Below are 18,859 nucleotides of genomic sequence, written 5' to 3' on the forward strand. Positions count from 1 at the left end.
TGGGACACATTTTCTTTACTCATAATAAAGAATGGCATATATAACTTAAACTCCTAACTGTACAGACAAAGGTCACCTGTCAGAAAAGAAGTCCATTAACCTGCAAAGAAATTAAAACATTCACTTCCTGGTCCATCCTCATCACAAGCATTCCCAAATGGAGGCCTACTGCAACTTCCTAAATCTCCTTTCTATAGATTTCTACTCGTCTAGCCTACTAATTCTAATGTTTTTTTGTGAAAGTCAGCACTTGCCTTCAAATGTTCAAATTATTTTATAAAATGCAATATTCTTTCACAAATACAATGTGATTTTCTGTAACTGTTGATACATGCCCTCAAACTCCGTTGTTGTCATTAATCTTATTTTGAAATACTCACTATTTATATTCATGTATAGTTAAGCGAATTCACAATTTCTTTTAGTAGGTGAGTAGACTAAATATAAAGTCACAGAAATTTAAAAAGCTTACAGTTTAAATAAATCTTTTCGAGTTCACAATTAAGTTCTACAGGGGAATTTTCTTGAATCGTTGTCTTTGTTGTGTCATTGTTATGTGGTTTTATTAAAGCATGTAATTGCCACAAAAGGGTGCTAGAATTAGTTGAACGCACAGGTGCAGACTTATAGATAGAAGAATTAAGAGAAGAGATTGTTTTAAGAAGTTTCTGGAAGTAAAGGAAATTATCCTGTTTCTGGGTAATGTTGCAGCATCTCGACCAAGAGAATTGACTTATGATAGGAAAAAGATCCACCTCTAATTCTAGACCTATGGATCTTGGGTAGTACCAAGAGACTGCTCGAGCAGAAATGCGGAGTATGTTCTCTTTTCTTTCCCACCATCAGCTGGTGGATGTCCTTGATGGTGAAATAGTCAGAGACTCCTTGGTGGCCAGTTATAAAATATCTCATTGGCCTACAGGTAACACGAAAGGACCTATTAGCAAAAAATTATCACTGTGCTTACGAAAATGAGCAAAAGGAGACACATTGGGAACGTTTCTGGGTTCCAGACCAAACATGGGCTACTGGGATCAGATTGAAACTATGAGAACTGTTTACCACTAATGTATTTGGGATTTACCTTACTACTGAGTAAAGTTTGAGCACCAAGTACACCCCTGTAGCACTTGACTCTCAGGGTAGTGAAGTAGAGCAGTCAGGGGCTTACTTAGGAAGGTGGAGTGAGCAGAATATCAGAACTCAATGATACATATAATATCAGTGAATAAATCAGGGTCCAGCCAGTGCTTTTGTTTATATGAAAAAGCACTTTTTTTGCAAATCAAATCCGCTTTGTTATATTTTCATACAGTAAAAATCATAAAAGCACAGACAAAAGAGAAAACACACTTCACATTATATCACAAGGTAAAAATCAAAAGGACAATCAAGGTGTTTTCACGGGAGTGGGAATCACATCCGTTTAAAAATAACTTCACATAGTATTCCTGTATCTAATAACAGACTTTAAAAATAAAGAGATAACTAGAATAATCTGTTAATTTTCTAAAAATTGTAACCTTAAAAGAGCTGTTCTACATTGTCTTAAGCCCAAGCTCTTCAAAATAGGGATTAAAACCTTTTCCTAGGTAAAATGTAATATTTACAAAGTAAAATACAATGCAACATTGATTGAGTTAAAATATCATCGCATGGACATAGGGGCAAATTTCTCGACCAGTCATTAATTTCTGGGAAAGTAATCATTCTATAAAATGACCCAAAGCGAAAGCGGGTAAGAAGCATACGACAGAAACTACCCTGAGCCTGTATCAAGTAAGGTTGTATGCCTATGCATGTTCTCATCAAGTGGTTCTCCATAACTGTTATTTTCTCTCTCTCGATGAGCCATCATTTATTCTCTAGTTGTTTCAAGCAATCTGTTTTCAGGGTTTTTCTTGATATTGTTTCCATACTCTTTGGGGTATCAAAGTATTCAGGATGGCCGATATCATGCGACATTTTTTTTATATATGTTATCCAAGGTATGTTAGCCACCGTCTCCAATTTAAGGCAATTCCCAATTACATCCCGATTGAAGCCTGTCTCCATTGATACCCACACCTTATGCCATAACAAGAGGGGATTCATTCTGATAATGTCAGAAATAGAAGGGAGACCAAGTTCCCTATGACAACTAAAAGTAGCAGTAGAGCTGGGAACCGCCAACAAATAACGAATAAAAGCATTTTCACAACGTTGAATTTGTTCAACATCTACAAGGCCCCAGATTCCTGCCCCATATGTTGCTGTTGTTATACATTTAGATTTATAGATATCTAATAGCTCTGGCACAGGTCTGCAGCCTAATTTCCTTGAGAAATTAATGACTGCTCCTATTGATCTAGAAAACGTTAATTTTCTTGCCTGCATCGCCACAATCCAAGAGCCAGTCTTATCAAAGTTAATTCCCAGATAGGAGAACCTATCTGTATTTTCAATTTTGTTATTATTAATAAGCCTGGGCAAAGCACTACGCTACGCTCGCGTAGTTTGCGAAGTTCGCGCTACTTCGCACTACGCGAACTGCACATAGCACAGTGCGAACACACGTAGCGTAGTGTTGCGTAGTGCTGCAGTCATTTTTTGCTTGCTCGCGGTCCTCAACGTCAAGTTGGCGACCGTGAGCAAGCAAAATGACTTCCCGGCGAGACTTTTTCCTTGTTCGAGATCAGCAACTTCAAGTTGGCGATCGCGAGCATGGAAAATAAACCTCCCGGCGAGATTCCCAACGCGAGGAGGTCAGGTTTCTCATTGCGAGTGGTCGCGTATGCTCGCTACCGCTTGCGATGAGAAACTACCAGTTCGCGTTGAGAAAGCTGAAGCTCGAGTAAAAATCTACTCGAGCAGCAGAAAACTACAGCTCGCACTGTGCAAGATGCCACTTTCAATGATTGCACAGTGCCGGTTGCTTGTCAGCACTGTGCAATCATTGAAAACGACATCTGGCACAGTGCGAACAAGGTACTACGCAGTTCGCGAAGTGCTACGCGTAGCTCGCATAGTGCGAACTTCACTTTGCGTAGCTTCGCGAAGTGCTACTTCGCGAACTACGCCCAGATTTTAATTATTAATAAAAATGTCACATTTTTTACTCCATTTTCTTCCACAGCTCATTGTAAATGTCTTGCTGATATTTAGATTTAGGCCCTTATCTTGCATATAGTTGACAAAGTTAGTGACAGTTCTTTGTAGGCCTAACTGTGTCCGCGCCATAATGACTGCGTCGTCCGCATACAATAAAATGGGGGCAGGGGTATCCTTAATAATTGGATAGTCCTGCCAAAATTCGCTCAGGTATTGACTGAGACTATTAATGTATAGAGAAAAGAGGAAAGGAGCAAGTATACAACCTTGTCTCACCACCTTTCTTATACTAAATTTGGTTGTACACTCCCCTTGCCTTCCGTAGCAGACCCTGGCCCCTGCCCCCCTATAAAATTCCCTGATAAGTGATAGCAAGGGTGGGTCCACTTCCATGTCTTTAAGGGTACTCCACAATGTATCATGTTTTACGCAGTCAAATGCTGAACTTAAATCAACAAATGATAAAAAAAGTTTACCCTCCTTTGCTAGTGTATATTTGCTTATAATTAACGATAAATTAAGGCCCTGCTCAATCGTGCCAAGTCCTGCCCAAAATCCATATTGTAAATTTGATAGTACCCCTTTCTCATCAGCCCATATTTGTCATTTATTTAAAATAACCCTTCCTGCTATTTTCATAAGAGAATCCAGAAAGGAGATCGGACGATAGCACCTTGGTTCATTTCTATCTCCTTTTTGAATATAGGGATCACAAGTGCATCTGACCATGTAGGAATAAAACCATAGCGGCTACAACTGATTAAGACGTTCGTTAGGAGTGGGGCCCATAGCCCAATATTAGTTTTATATACATCCACTGGGACGCCATCCGGCCCTGGTTCCTCAGTTATAGCCCTGGTAACTTCCTCAAGGAAGATATCAATATCTATGGAAAATACCATAGTCTGTACGTTATTGTCACACCCCACTGTCGTTGAGGGAAACTCATTATGGTCGGCGGTCTCATCATTATAAAGATCCGCATAAAATTCAACCCACTTATCCTCAGTAATTACAGTATCCACGATATCCGTATCTCTATTCACAAAAAAGGGAGCATTTACCACTCTCCAGAAGCCAATGCTATCCTTCCTCAGGCATGTCTGGTGCAACGCCTGCCAAGCTTCCATTTTCAGTTGTGCCTTGCGCTTTTTTATCGCTAGTCGATATAGGGTTATGGCCTGTCTGATTTCTTCCTTACATCGACTTTCACTGTGCAGGACGTTCTTCAGATGGGTGTGAGCCTTACTACATTACCTATTAAACCAGCCCTGCGACTTGTGCAATCCCTGTCTCTGCTCCCTTGTTAATAAATTCTGAACCACACCTGTGATCTTAAGGAAGGCATCATAAATTTCTTCATCCTCTCTTGTCTGTGAAAGGCAAACTTCAAAATCGCTAAGCGACCTCCTGACCAATTGTTTGATAAAGGCTACGGGGTCCACTTTTGCGCAGTTTAAAAAATACCTATTAGTACTGGCAAGGTTAATGTTAAAATTATCATGAGCATTGTTCTTGTTATTAGTTTTAAGTGACCTCTCTACAGAAAAGACTATGCTAATTGGGTAATGATAACTCATTAAAGATCATGGGTTTTAAAAGTACAAACCTTATGACAGTGCCCATTTGACATTACGGCAAAATCAATGATTGAATTGCACCCCCTCCTGTTAAAAGTAGGCTCAAAAGGTATAAGGGGTGCACACAATACGTTAGCATATCCCAAATCAAACTGAAAGACTATTCCATTTAGCAAGTCCCCCAAGGTTGTGTGTGAGAAGTGTGTCAACGTATCTTCTTTATCTTTGCCTAAGCCACAGATTCCCCGTTGATTTTATTGGCACAAAAAGCAATTAAAATCGCCAACCCATATAATGCACGTGTCCCCAGACATTTTTTCTTCTATTTTACATAATTTTTGGCTTAAATCCGTTAAGACGCTCATTAACTGCGCTTTGGGAATATTATTATAAACATTTATTAACACTGTGGCATTTCCTCCTCCCATGTTCACTGATAAAATCTGATAATACTCAGTCTCACCTAAAAGTTTTAGGTTGGTCACCCCAGCCAAATTAGAAACATAGATACATAAGCCTCCTTTATTGCGCCCCTGCTTACTAATACTGGCTGGTGTGTTAAAAGTTTCGAAAACGTTATTATGGGTTTCCTTGACTACCCAGGTTTCCTGTAGGCAGATTATGGAGTATTCTTCTATGAAGGATAGCCACTGGGGGTTTCTCACTTTAGTGAGTAGACCCGCAATGTTCCAAGAGAATATTTTACAGACTTTAGACATATTTGCCTTAGTCTGTCCCCCTTCTACTGCATTGGTAGTCATATTTCTGTTGGTGTTATTCTCTTCCATGATTGATAATACTACGTTGTTAAATCTATTATCAGGATTGCCTTGGGTGTTAATTGCATCATTGTCCGTGTTCCCCCCACCGTACTATAATCTGGGTGCAAGCTACGCTCTATTTCATTCTCATGTCCAGAATCTTGACCATGTTCCTGCACTTGAGAGATATCCCCTAGAGACACTAGGAATTTCACCCTCCTTACATTATCCTCCCTCACATGCTGTATTCTTGGTCAATCTATGTCTTCCATAGACATTAACGGATCAAAGCGGTTGTGAAATGGGACATTCCCTGATCTTGTAGGTTCAGTATAGTGGTTCCCAACTTGATTTATAAGGGGATACCTAGATGAAGGGGTATAGAAAGCCCCTAGAGGTAGGATGTTGATTTGGCTGTTATTAAAAGGTACATTCCCTACCCTTGAAAGAATTGCATGCACTAGCATTGGGTCACTGAACATCAAGACTATGCAATCTCCCTGAAATATTTTTTGTCGCTTACCCAGCCACGTAACCCGTCTTACCATTTTGAAGTTTTAAAATAATGCGTCAGTTAGACCGGTTTTTCTTCCTAGCCAGTGTAGTGATTTGTTACGGAGCTCCTCCCAAGGTTCATGCTCTGATGTGAGCGTTAGAGGGGCATTGGCCAAAATTACTATATATGGCGTTGCGGCCAGCGGTAAATCAAGACGACTGCACACTGGATTCTTTGGGGGTGCCCTTAACCCACTTGAAGGTGCCCCTAGTCTGGTGTTAGGTCTGTTCTTCTCAGCGCTAGGTTTGTTAAGATCATTGTTACCTTGTAATAAATTACTGGGAGGGGTAGGTCTTTGGGGTGGTAGTCTAGATGCATCATGTGTGATGACTGAATTTGGCGTTTCTATGGGTCTGGGCCTAGTGTGCCTAGTACAGTGGTTCCCTGCCTGTGGGATTGATGGTATATTACTAGGAGGGGTGTAATTACTTTGAGTGTTTACCCCCCCTGAGATGGCTCCTTTATTTCCTCTTAGACTCCCCTCTATATTCGCTACTCTATCTGTTAACTTTCCCAAGGCTCCGACCATATAGTCATACAGTTCATCAAATTTCCTTGACATTTTTTCTAATATAAGGCTTTGTCCCTCTAATTGCATGTTCACAGTAGGATTTCCAGCGCTGACAGTGTTTCTGCAAGCAGGTGTGTTTTAGTTGTTTGCCCGGTATTTTTCTTTTCTTTGATAACGGTTTTTGCTTGGACTTGCCGGGCCTTTTCCCACCAACTTCGCTGTTTGAGTCCCCTCCCCAGCATCCGGGTTCTTACTGCGTTTCGAGGGTGGTTGAGAGTCCTCTAGATCACTCTTGGATAAGTGATCTAAAATCACCTGAATACACCCATTGTTGATGCCCTGATCAAATTGGCCATCACTTATGGATGTAGCGGATTTATTTGACAAGTTAACATGTGTATTATCTCCTGTTTGCTTGCCCCGCCTCCCCTGGGTGAGAGTCTCTTCGACAGTATGAATTTGCTCCTCGATAGCCCCCATAGCACCAGTCAAATAGTTCAGCAAAGATTTTTGCCCTCCTGTTTTTTGCAGTGGAGTGGCTGAATGTCCAGACTTCCTCTTGCTCATATTGGTTACGCTTAAACAACCACAATCTCAAGACTAGATATTCACAAAGCGGATATTCATAGAGTCTTACCCACCTTAGAGGGGTTGCCCAGCCCGGCCTCTACCGGCCTATGACGGGCTAAGACGGGCCCGCCCTAGGCCTGGGTTTCGCCCCGCGCACGCCCGCGTGCATCCCGCAAAGCGGGTGCCTGGAGTTGTTTTAAGCTCCCCCCTGGGCGCACAGCAGCAGTGTCGGCGCCTCCTGGCACGAATTGTCTTGATAGAACTTGTGGCGAACTGGTACTTTGTTGCAGACAGTTTCCAATTGATATAGAAGAAACTGTAACTGCTTGGGGTGTGTCTAGTGTGTATAATTCAGCCATCGTGGAGAAGCGCAAGGCACAGACCAGGCACAGGGAAAACGTAATCAACGAAAGAAGGCAGTAAGCACCACAGATGAGATAACTCATCTAATAGAGAAAGTGGAAACCCTTATCAGCCCTGATCTTTCCCAGTTGAGCAGGCCCCAGATCATAAGTGAGCCGAAGCACCCATCCAAAAAATGTCTAAAAACTGAGGGTAGCTTGGAAAGTAACAACAGTGCTCAAAGAACCTCACAGGAGGCAAAAGGATCGCAATTAAATCAGGGTAGAAAACAAAATACATTTACCAGCTATTTAACCGGGCGTTCCACACACACATCCAGGCCCAATGAGATTCAAAACAATGCAAATTCACTAATCCTTATAGAAACCACAGTCCCACAACCTCATGATCAACACAATGGCGCTGAATAATCCCTTTTCAGGGCTGAACTCCCACCTCCCGCTAATGAGGATTTTGATACGTTGACCACTGTACTAGCCACTACCAACACATCTGAAGAAGGGCCTCTAGACCATCTAAAAACACAGATTAGGGACTTAAATCAGGTAGTTAGTGCTCTCAGAGTAACGGTTAGCAGCTTATCTGACACTCTCAACAAGGTACTACTCGGTGCATTAAACATTAAGAGTGAGCTGAAAGATTGTGCTTTGCATAAGAGAAGTCAGATGCGCCAGGAAGACAGGTTGATGGGTATAGAGAGGGACAACCTGGGCAGCCCTTGAAGACACCACGTATAGACTCTATCCCCACACAGGAACACCTAATTCGACATGAAGTCACATATTCAAACAAGCCAGTGCGAACCCCCATAAGACGATCCTACCCTGGCTACCCTTAGATGCTCCTGAATTCTTACCAAGATGACCCCCCTATCCCCTAGCCCAACACGATCTTTGCGGGGGATATCGTGGGGCCCAGACCAAAAATGTATAATGCATTTGACAAACATACCTAAACCATCACCTAGCCTAATCAAAGAAGACGAAGGCTCATTGATAAATAAGTGCATACAATGGATTTGACATGTGAGGGCCTGCCGATCTATCTAAATGGAGGACATAATGATTGCAAAAAGACGTGCACAACAGGGCATAGATTTGGACAGCATCGCATTGACACTCTCTCATAGTGACTTAGTGGATAATTTAGTGGCCTTTGATGCTCGTACCCTCCACATAGTTAACACAAGCATTCGATTTCAATACAAACTCCTGGAAACGTCATCACGAAAAAAAAACCTCCCCCCCCCCCCCCCCTATCTATTGCGGCGACTCCATTAAGAGAATTAGACTGATGCTCATGGAAACACCCCCAAATGCAACATCAGGCCACGATTGTTGAATGCTCTGGAAGGGCTCCCAAGCAACAACTATTAGCATGTACCACTTTAGAAATCTCCCTTACCTGCGAACCCACAACCCAATGGAGTGGTGAACTAAGTACCGCTGTTTCTGGCGATTGCTCGCCCTTTCCCCAACCCCAAACACCTCCCCATATATTGTTTTTGTCTAGGAACATTGCTGGCCTCAGATCCAAGGGTGTTTCTTCGAATTGGAATAGTTTAATTGAATCATGTGATATTTGTCTATATCAAGAAACCTGGTCTATAGATCCATTCATTATTTCATCCAGGGTATTTGAACTATTATGGCCCGACGACTTGTGGTACGATGGGCAGGCCATCACAGGGCTAACAATATGTATAAGGCAAGATATAGGCTATAAAATACAGGTTCTTCCCACAGACAGCCTTGATATTCTCATCATTTGCCTGCTGATTAGTTCACAGGATAATATAGACATCTATAATGTATATGTAAGAGGAGTAAGTGGTAGTCGGAGGTCTAGAACTGTGACAGCATTTGACAAGCTACTAGATAACTCCCCAAATACATACTCATCAGTTATAGCTGGGGATTTAACACTACATTCGAGCCTCTTGACTCGGTGGACTATAATTTAACAGAAGAGGAAGATGCGCTCTGGGATATTCCAAGCCTAGAAATAGAACCTATTAAAAGGTTGAGAGAAGCAGCCCTTCAACTTAAAACTTTCTGTCTGGAAAGGGGTCTTAGGGCAGCTAATGGGAGATCTAAATCTGATAGATATGGGTCCAGTACATATAATAATGGCTACCACGCCAGTCGAATTGATTACCTCTTAATGGATTTGCAATTGTGGTCAGTCTTCGTTGACATGGAAATTATTGAGAGAGTAGAAAGTGAACATAATCCACTAAGCTTTACAATTGAATCCTTGGCAACTAGAATAGGAACAACCCTTCCTACTCTGTTTTCAACTAGAGATTTGCTAACCTCTAATGACTAACCCTGGGCGTAGTTCGCGATGTAGCACTACGCGAAGCTACGCAAAGTGCACTTCGCACTACGCGAGCTACGCGTAGCACTTCGCAAACTGCGTAGTACCCTGTTCGCACTGTGCAAGATGCCGTTTTCAATAATTGCACAGTGCGGACAAGCATCCGGCACTGTACAATCATTGAAAACGGCATCTTGCAAAGTGCGAGCTGTAGTTTTCTACCACTCGAGTAGATTTTTACTCGAGCGGCAGCTTTCTCAACGCGGACTGGTAGTTTCTCATCGTGAGCGGTCGCGAGCATACGCGACCACTCGCAATGAGAAACCTGACCTTCCCGCGTTGAGAATCTCGCCGGGATGTTTATTTTCCTTGCTCGCGATCAGCAACTTGATGTTGCTCATCGCGAACAAGGAAAAAGTCTCGCCGGGATGTCATTTTGCTTGCTCGCGGTCGCCAACTTGATGTTGAGGACCGCGAGCAAGCAGAAAATGACCGTTGCACTACGCAACGCTACGCTACGCATGTTTGCACTGTGCTACGTGCAATTCGCGTAGTGCAAAGTAGCGCAAACTACGCGAGCGTAGCGTAGTGCTTTGCCCAGGCTTACTAATGACATGAGATGTGTCAAGTGGACAAAGGTAGTAAAAAGCCAGACATACTGTCCTTAAGTAGTAGGGAGGTGTCATGTGCGATAGTGGAACTAGCGGTGCACATGTCAAATGCAACAATTAACAAAGCCACTATAGTTGTCCATAACAATCTATTTGATAAACTAAGAAATTACTTCCTTAGACCATCTTTTGCGAAAACCAAACCATCTATGATACAGCAAAATTGGGAAAACAAAGAATGCAGACAAGCCCAGAAGCTTCTGGTTGAGGCTATTAAATCTAACAATCCAATTAGTATCAAACAGGTGAGAAAATCGGATAAGTCCGCTCAGGGCAGAGCAAAAAAAGATTGGGACGAAAATCAATGGCAGGATCTTAAATTGGCATTCTCAGAAAAAAACCTATAACAATGGGGAAGGGGGGAACAATCATTCCCCTCGCAAAACCATATAGCCCGAGACATATGGATTGAACACTTTGCAAGTCAATACTCTGCAGAAGATGACCAGCAACATGAGTCATTTAGAACCCCCTCGCACACGGTGGATCTGACTCAGATATAGATGTTGCACTTGGCGCAATTACGAAGGGGGGAGCCCCTGGTCTTGACAGCATCCCAGCTGACCTTTTTTTGCATGACAAAGACACATGGTCAAGATATATATTATTATTAGCTAATGCTGTAGCTTTGGTGCCCCCATCCCAGAATCCTGGTGGAGCGCTGAGATAATACCCATCTTCAAATAAGGCGATAGATCCTTGCCAGGAAATTATAGGCCCATAAGCCAAATAGATTTGTTCCAAAAGGTGGTGGCCTGCCTCGTATTGTCAAAGATAAAGGATTGGATAAATGGCAACAACATCCTGTCTCCCCTTCAAACGGGTTTCGAGCAGATGTTAGCACTATTGACCAAGTATTCAGCTTTATGGTAATATATTGGAGGACAGTGATGATTGGAAGGGGCAGTGTGTATGCAGCATTTGTTGACCTCAAGTCAGCTTTTGGCCTAGTCTCATGTAAAAGAGTCTGGATGGTATTACAGGATCTGGGAATGCCCACGGATCTGTTGTCGTTAATTGTCCGGCTTCATGAGGAGAACTTTGCACAAATCCGTTGGGGCTCCCAGGGCAATGTCACCAAACGATGTTCAGTGAAAAGGGGGTACGCCAAGGGTGTGTTATGGCTCCAACATTATTTTCTCTTTATTTGAATGGAGTGTTTCACTTTTTAGCTACAAATCCATCAGATGCCCCGGTCTTAGCAGGAACTAAGATTCCCATCTTGATGTTTGCAGATGACACGCTTATTATCTCTAAAACTCAGTGTGGACTGCAACGCGCATTGTCACGCTTTGTGGACTTCTGTAGTATATGAGGGCTAGAAATTAATAATGCTAAAACTAAATTTATGGTATTTAACAAGCATCGACCATTTAGGGGCATCATTAAACTTGACAGAGAGCCTCTAGAACAGACAGATGTATTCAGCTATCTAGGAGTCACATTAGCAAAAAAATTGAACTGGAGGCCCTAAGTTGAAATCATGGCCCTAAAACATCGCCAGTTAGCAGGTGTATTAGCAAAAGAATTTTAAAACTCCCTGACAAAGCCGATTAGCCCGATTCTGCAGATCTATGATACCAAAGTATTGACCTCAACCCTATACGGGTCAGAACTCTGGGGCTTTGAGAATTTGGGCCCTCTCGTTTTAGCAGAGAATAAGTTCTTTCAACAATTACATGCCTTCCACAAATCACTTTCAAAACCTTGCTTAATGACCTAGGCCAAAAATCCCTGGCAGACAAAGCAAGATTTCACCCTATCTCATTCTGGCGTAGAATGTGGTCCACCCCAGAGCTGACCAATTATGCTGATGCCCTTAGGGATGTGATCGAGACCGACCGCTCATGAAAGATCGTCTGGCTCCAAGATATCAAAGCTATTCTGTCTAGCATGGGGAGGCAGCATTTATGGGAAAATCCAATGGGCGCACTGTTTCCTGAATGAAAGAACAGAATTGGGAAATGATAAGGATAAATAATCTCAGAGCAACCAAGACCGCTTCACCGACTGGGAGATTTCTAGAATTTAAGCCCCGTCCCCGGTATGAGTTATAGTGGGACACAATTTCAAAGCCCTTTGATAGAAGATTATATTTTCAATTCCGTGTAGGTACCCACCTATTAAACTCTTTTATATGTAAGTGGTCCTCCTCTGATTATAACAAATGTCCAGGTTGTGCAGATCAAATATAAACATATCCCCATGTCTTGCTTGTTTGTCCTGCCTACGCAGGTCCACGAAAGAAATGGTTAAAGCCAGCCTGCAAAAATTTGGGTATTAGAAATAGCAGTGTTGCCCTGAGACTATTGCACTCAGATTCCTCTCTGCAATATGCAATTCCTGTTGCCAAGTTCTTGGGATGGATGTGGGCCATATAATCTAAGAACAAATCTTAATTATTGTATTGTTAACTTAATTGCATCACAATTCAGTTGGACCCATTTTGGCCTAATGGGCTAGGGTGATGATCTGCATTAGCTTATTCATGCTGTGTTCGGGCTTATTGTATATATGCTATTTTATGGACTCAATTATTTATATTGTTTTAAAGATATATATTGTTGAAATGAGCTCACGTTGAGGATTCGCTTTGCTAACCTATGTTGTGTTTGGGCTCTTCTACATATGTTTACATAGCACTTCATGGTATTTAATTATTATCATTATTTATATATTATTTATATTGTTTTTATGACATGTACTGTCAAAATAAAGCTCTTTTGATTGCTTCTCTGCCTGACAAAGGTGGGTGTGACACAAGCACCAGTGAAACAGAGAACTTGCTTTATTTGCTCCAAACACAGTCACATACAGTGTAGGGTGATGTTGACATTAGAAATGCTGAATATTTATGAGCTTGTTCTGTCTGAAGCTCTACAGATAAAAGATCCTACAAGCATAGGTGACCAGCACGGCCATTAAAGAATAACTATAACTCCCTTAAAGGGAGCGCCAACCATTTTACTTCCTGCAACACGATTGGGTTATTTTGGGCTATAAAACTCAACATTGCTCCCCTGTTAGCCCGGATTATCTGAATATTGTGAATGATACTTTCAATGACCAGACTGGTGTAATTTTCATTAAGGAACCTAGAGGTCCCAGGCAGACCGTCTACAGACAAGATGGCTGCCAACATGGATATTGTTATTCATTTAGTGGATATTTGAGGGAGGCGTGCCTCATACTCACATGCTGCTCCATCTCACACCACCTCCTCGATTCGGTGATGTGCCACTACAACCCCCAGGTTTTGCCTGATACTCTCTTGAGGCTTGTAACCTGGTCACAGCAGGCGGCATCTTGAAATCAGGCAGTGGTCCACGGAAAAACTGCACCTCTCTGTTTGCCCATGGTTGGGCCTTCTGCAGACAAGACAAGAGCCACCGGCCGCAGGGTCAGTTGACCACTCTCAGTACACCATCATTCTCTGCTTGTTCACAGCTGGGACAAACATATGTTCCAACAGCCGCCGTCTTGGAACAAGGCAGCTGCCTTGAGAAAGGCTGCATTTCTCTGTCCACACACTGCTGGGCAGCCACCTGCCCTCCTTTGGAAATGTCAGTTCCTACCTGAGGGTCTCTAAGCTTCTCTATGGCCCACCCTGCCAGAGACCCATCCGGAAGTGGCTGGAGGAAAAATAAACCATCAGCCCCCACACTTGAATCAAATCTATGCCTAGTCCTTAACCCCTGCGTAAAACCTCTTACTCTTTGAACACTTCGTCCACATACCCAAGGTACCATTCTCTGGGTGACTACAAAGATTTCATTTCCCCTACCTACCCAGTACTTCATATCAATGACTTTGAGATCCTAATCCTAGTCCCATCTACCTCTCTTTCTAAGTCCATCAAATGAGATCTCCTTCGAACCCTAAGATCGCAAGGCTACGGATGGCCTTGTGACAACTATCTTTAACTTAGCAATGGTTGCTTAGATCAACAACTAAAACATCCAAACTGGCATCAGCCTTCAACATGTCGATGACACCCGTTGACACCAACTCTCCCCCCCATTACCCCTTTCCATTTCTGGCACCAATGCTTTCAAGATCAAATAATCCCCAAATCTTTCCAAACCTGCAATGAAAAACAGGAAACACAGGACCCTGAGAGACTTCGCTGACCAATACCACTGCCAACGTAAAAGCTCCCTCAAAACACCTCTTCCTCCTCTTAACAGACAACACTGACCGATGGATTAGATCCTTACGCAGTTTTCTCCCATCCTCTTCTCTCTCTAACATCCCATTTGGATGCCAACTCAAATGCTGCTCCCCTCTTTGGTCTCTCAGGCAACCTTTCTATATCCATTTACAACAATGGGAAGATCATGTTCCAAGCCAACAACACAATCCTGAATATGATCAACTTAATTTAGCTCACCCTCAGGCCCTCCTACGATCCTCCACGATCCGCCTCGCCGCCCACCCTTAACACCCTCCACCCCTCGGGTGCACCTAGATAGCATCTCTCATCCAGACTCGCCTACAATCATTATGCCTCCCACAACCCATAGCTCACTATCAATACCAGACCTTGAACATCCCTCCCACAGACCATCTCCACACCATTCCTCTCCAACCTTCCACAAACCATTATCTCCTGCTTCGGTTGCTGCGGCCATCCTTCTTACATTACCACAGTTGGCCAATATATGACACCCCCTTCCTCCCTACCTTTTTCGCCCGTGCCATAACATCTCCCTACACCAGACCCCAACATCCAGCACCTCCTCCCACCTGCACCTCAACCTTTCAGAGTCTGTTCCTGACAGTTCACCTCAATCCTCCCATGTTACTGACCATATGTAACATCTGTTCAACAAGCTTCTTTCCTTGTTCTCACACCTCTCCCAAAGAATGGACATCCTCACAGTGGCTCTATCCCAGCTTACTGACTCTTTGTCTTCTCATCACTCCTACTCCCATCACACCTTGTGGACACTCCCCCCACATCCTTCCAGCATACTGAGATACAACCTCCTACCCAGACCCAAAAGGACACAACCACTCCTAGGCAACCCAGACCTGCTCCATCTTCTAAAGAGTTACGCCTCTTCTAATTCCGCTGGCCCCTTCTCCTATCTTCCAGTAGGGGGCTGCCCGATTTCCACCATCACCTCCGACTGCATTCAGACTCACACTCCATCCCAGTGCATGCTCATCCCCTCTTAACAAGATACAAATCCCAACAACCCTCCCGGAACAGCCAAGTCAGAAAGACAACAGTTTCTCTGTGAAATGCATGCTACACAATTGTCGATCGGCAGTCAAACACTGTCCAGAGATAACAGACTTGTTCCTGACCCATAATCTTGACATCCTGATCGTCATGAAAACCTGGCTCAATGTCTCATCTAACCACACTCTAGACCTTCATCTTCCTCCCAACTACTCCGTTTTGCTTTGTGACCGTAAAGATAGATACGGTGGTGGTCTTGCACTCATTCACCAAAACTTTCTGAGTGGCCAAACCCTCCCAATGACTCAATTTGAGTCTTTTGAATGCTTGTTCATGGTACTGTCCACATCCACTGCCTCCACTCTTAGGCTGAATGTGATGTACCACTTACCAAGCCAAAACAATGCCTTCATTGAAGGGAATGCATGGATGTATTCTCCTCTCAACTTATCAGCTCTGTCAACAATATCTTCCTTGGAGACTTCAACATCCCCTGGGGAGGTGTGGACAACAGTGATGTGGACACTTTTACCTCCTTTCTCAATGCCATCAATCTCCAACAACACTGCCATACACCTACACACCACAAAGGCACCATTCTGGATCCAATAATCTACAATTACCTTACCTAAAGACATATGACCGCATCCCAGTCGACTGGTCTGATCACATGCAGATCCTGTTCTCTCTAACTGGCTCTTATACCAAAACAAATGGGCAACCCAAGAAAGACTAAATATGGTTCAGAGACACATCCAACCTAGACATAGAAAGCATGGCCATCATGGCCTTTCCCACCCTAATTTCTATTACACCTCATCTTGACATTAACGAGGCCACTCACAAGTACAACTCCTGCATGGAATCCTTATTGACAAATGTACATCCCTGAAATGCAAATTTTCCAGACCAAATCCCTTAAGGCCCTGTTCTCAAAAGAGCTTTATGAAGAACAAAACCTTATCAGACAATGTGAGAAAGAGTGGAGACAACCACCATCTCACCTGAGTATGACTAAGCTTCGCAAAGCAAGAAAACAATACAAAGACCAAATCCTCAGATCTAAATCCTCTGATATCAGATCCCTTGAGAATAGTGCAAAGAATAGACCGAAGCACCCGTTCGAGGTCATTGCACAGTCCACTAACCCCGCCATCACTTAAGCTCCCAAGTCATCCGTGGCCCCTTGCAACGACTTCATGGATTTCTTTGATAAAAAAGTTAAAGACATCCATAGCTCGCTTCCCATCAATGACTCCCTTGAAACAGCTGGGTCTCTACCATGCAAGGCACTACAATCATGGTCATCTTTCTCTCGAATCTCCGAGCAGGACCTAAAGTGACGTATCTCCAATCCAGTCTCTATCAGCAAATCTCTTGCGACACTCCTACTCCCCATATCGACCACCATGATAAATTCCTCTCTTAAACAGGGCCTCTTCCCAGAAAGACTAAAATTAGGTCAACTCTTGAAAAAACAACCTCTCGATCCAGAGAACCTGAACAATTGCTGCCCAGTCTCCACACTACCATTTTGGACAAAGTCATCGAAATAAGCATGCCGTCCCAACTAGCTTCACACATTTGAACAAACAACCTCCTAGACACTCTCCAATCAAGTTTCCACCAGGATCACAGTCCGTAAACTTTGATGCTCCAAATAGTTGTTGACGTCCTCAGAATCCTCGACTCCGGCAACTGCTGCCTCCTGGTCCTCTTAGATTTATCCTCCGCATTCAACACTATCTACTCTCTCTTCCTCCTTCGTATTTTTAAACTACACATGGGATGTAGAGGCACTGTCCTCAACTGGTTCTTCTCTTACTTATCCAACTGTTCCCAAATTGTGAAAATGGGCAACTCATTCTCGAGACCAGTCACCGTTCACAAAGGCATCCCTCAAGGTTCAATCCTCTTCCCAACATTCTTTAACCTCTACCTAGAACCACTATGTGTGATTCTCCGAAACTCTAAGATTCTCTTCCATCTCTATCCTGACGACACCCAAATATACTTGAAAATCTCATCCCTGGAAGATGATGCCCTGCTTTCAAATATACTCTTGATTCAAAACTGGATGTCAACCAACATTTAAACCTCAACCCAACTAAAACAGAATTTCTGTTGACCTCACCTCCTAAACCAAAACCTCTAGTACAAGAATGTATGGCCATCTTTTCCTCCCTGAATGACTGCCTCACCATTGTCCAGAGTGCCAGATCACACAGCATCACTCTCAATAATTGTCTCATTCTTCACATCCACATAGCAGCCATGGCCAACAGTGCACAAGGGCAACTTAGGAAGTTTTGGGGCATCAGACAACTGATTCCGGAACAAGACCTCAAAACAGTGATGCAGTCTCTCGTTCTCTCTAGACTAGACTATGAAATTTCCCTTCTCTCAGGCATTCCCAAAGTTCACCTATGCCCACTGAGAGCTACACTACATGCTGCAGCACGCTTCGTCTGAGGTCTCAAGAAAATTTGACCACATTTCCCCAGCCCTGCTAACCTTCAAAAGGCTCCCCATTGAAGCACGAGCCCAATTCAAAATCGACTGCATTACCCACAGAGCTCTGCACTCCTCGTCTCCTTCCTATCTAAATTACAAACTGAAAATCTCTGAAGCAAATAAGGGTTCCAGAAATTTCCAGTCCTTCCTACTAGAACCACCCACCTTCAGTTGAGAATGATACATGAACCAGTCTTTCTCTGGTAGTGCCACTAGCATCTGATTCAGAGACACATCCAACCTAGACATAGAAAGCATGGCCATCATGGCCTTTCCCACCCTAATTTCTATTACACCTCATCTTGACATTAACGAGGCCACTCACAAGTACAACTCCTGCATGGAATCCTTATTGACAAATGTACATCCCTGAAATGCAAATTTTCCAGACCAAATCCCTTAAGGCCCTGTTCTCAAAAGAGCTTTATGAAGAACAAAACCTTATCAGACAATGTGAGAAAGAGTGGAGACAACCACCATCTCACCTGAGTATGACTAAGCTTCGCAAAGCAAGAAAACAATACAAAGACCAAATCCTCAGATCTAAATCCTCTGATATCAGATCCCTTGAGAATAGTGCAAAGAATAGACCGAAGCACCCGTTCGAGGTCATTGCACAGTCCACTAACCCCGCCATCACTTAAGCTCCCAAGTCATCCGTGGCCCCTTGCAACGACTTCATGGATTTCTTTGATAAAAAAGTTAAAGACATCCATATCTCGCTTCCCATCAATGA

The sequence above is a fragment of the Triturus cristatus genome, chromosome 9, assembly GCF_964204655.1.
Source record: "Triturus cristatus chromosome 9, aTriCri1.1, whole genome shotgun sequence".
NCBI classification, from domain to species: Eukaryota; Metazoa; Chordata; class Amphibia; order Caudata; family Salamandridae; genus Triturus; species Triturus cristatus.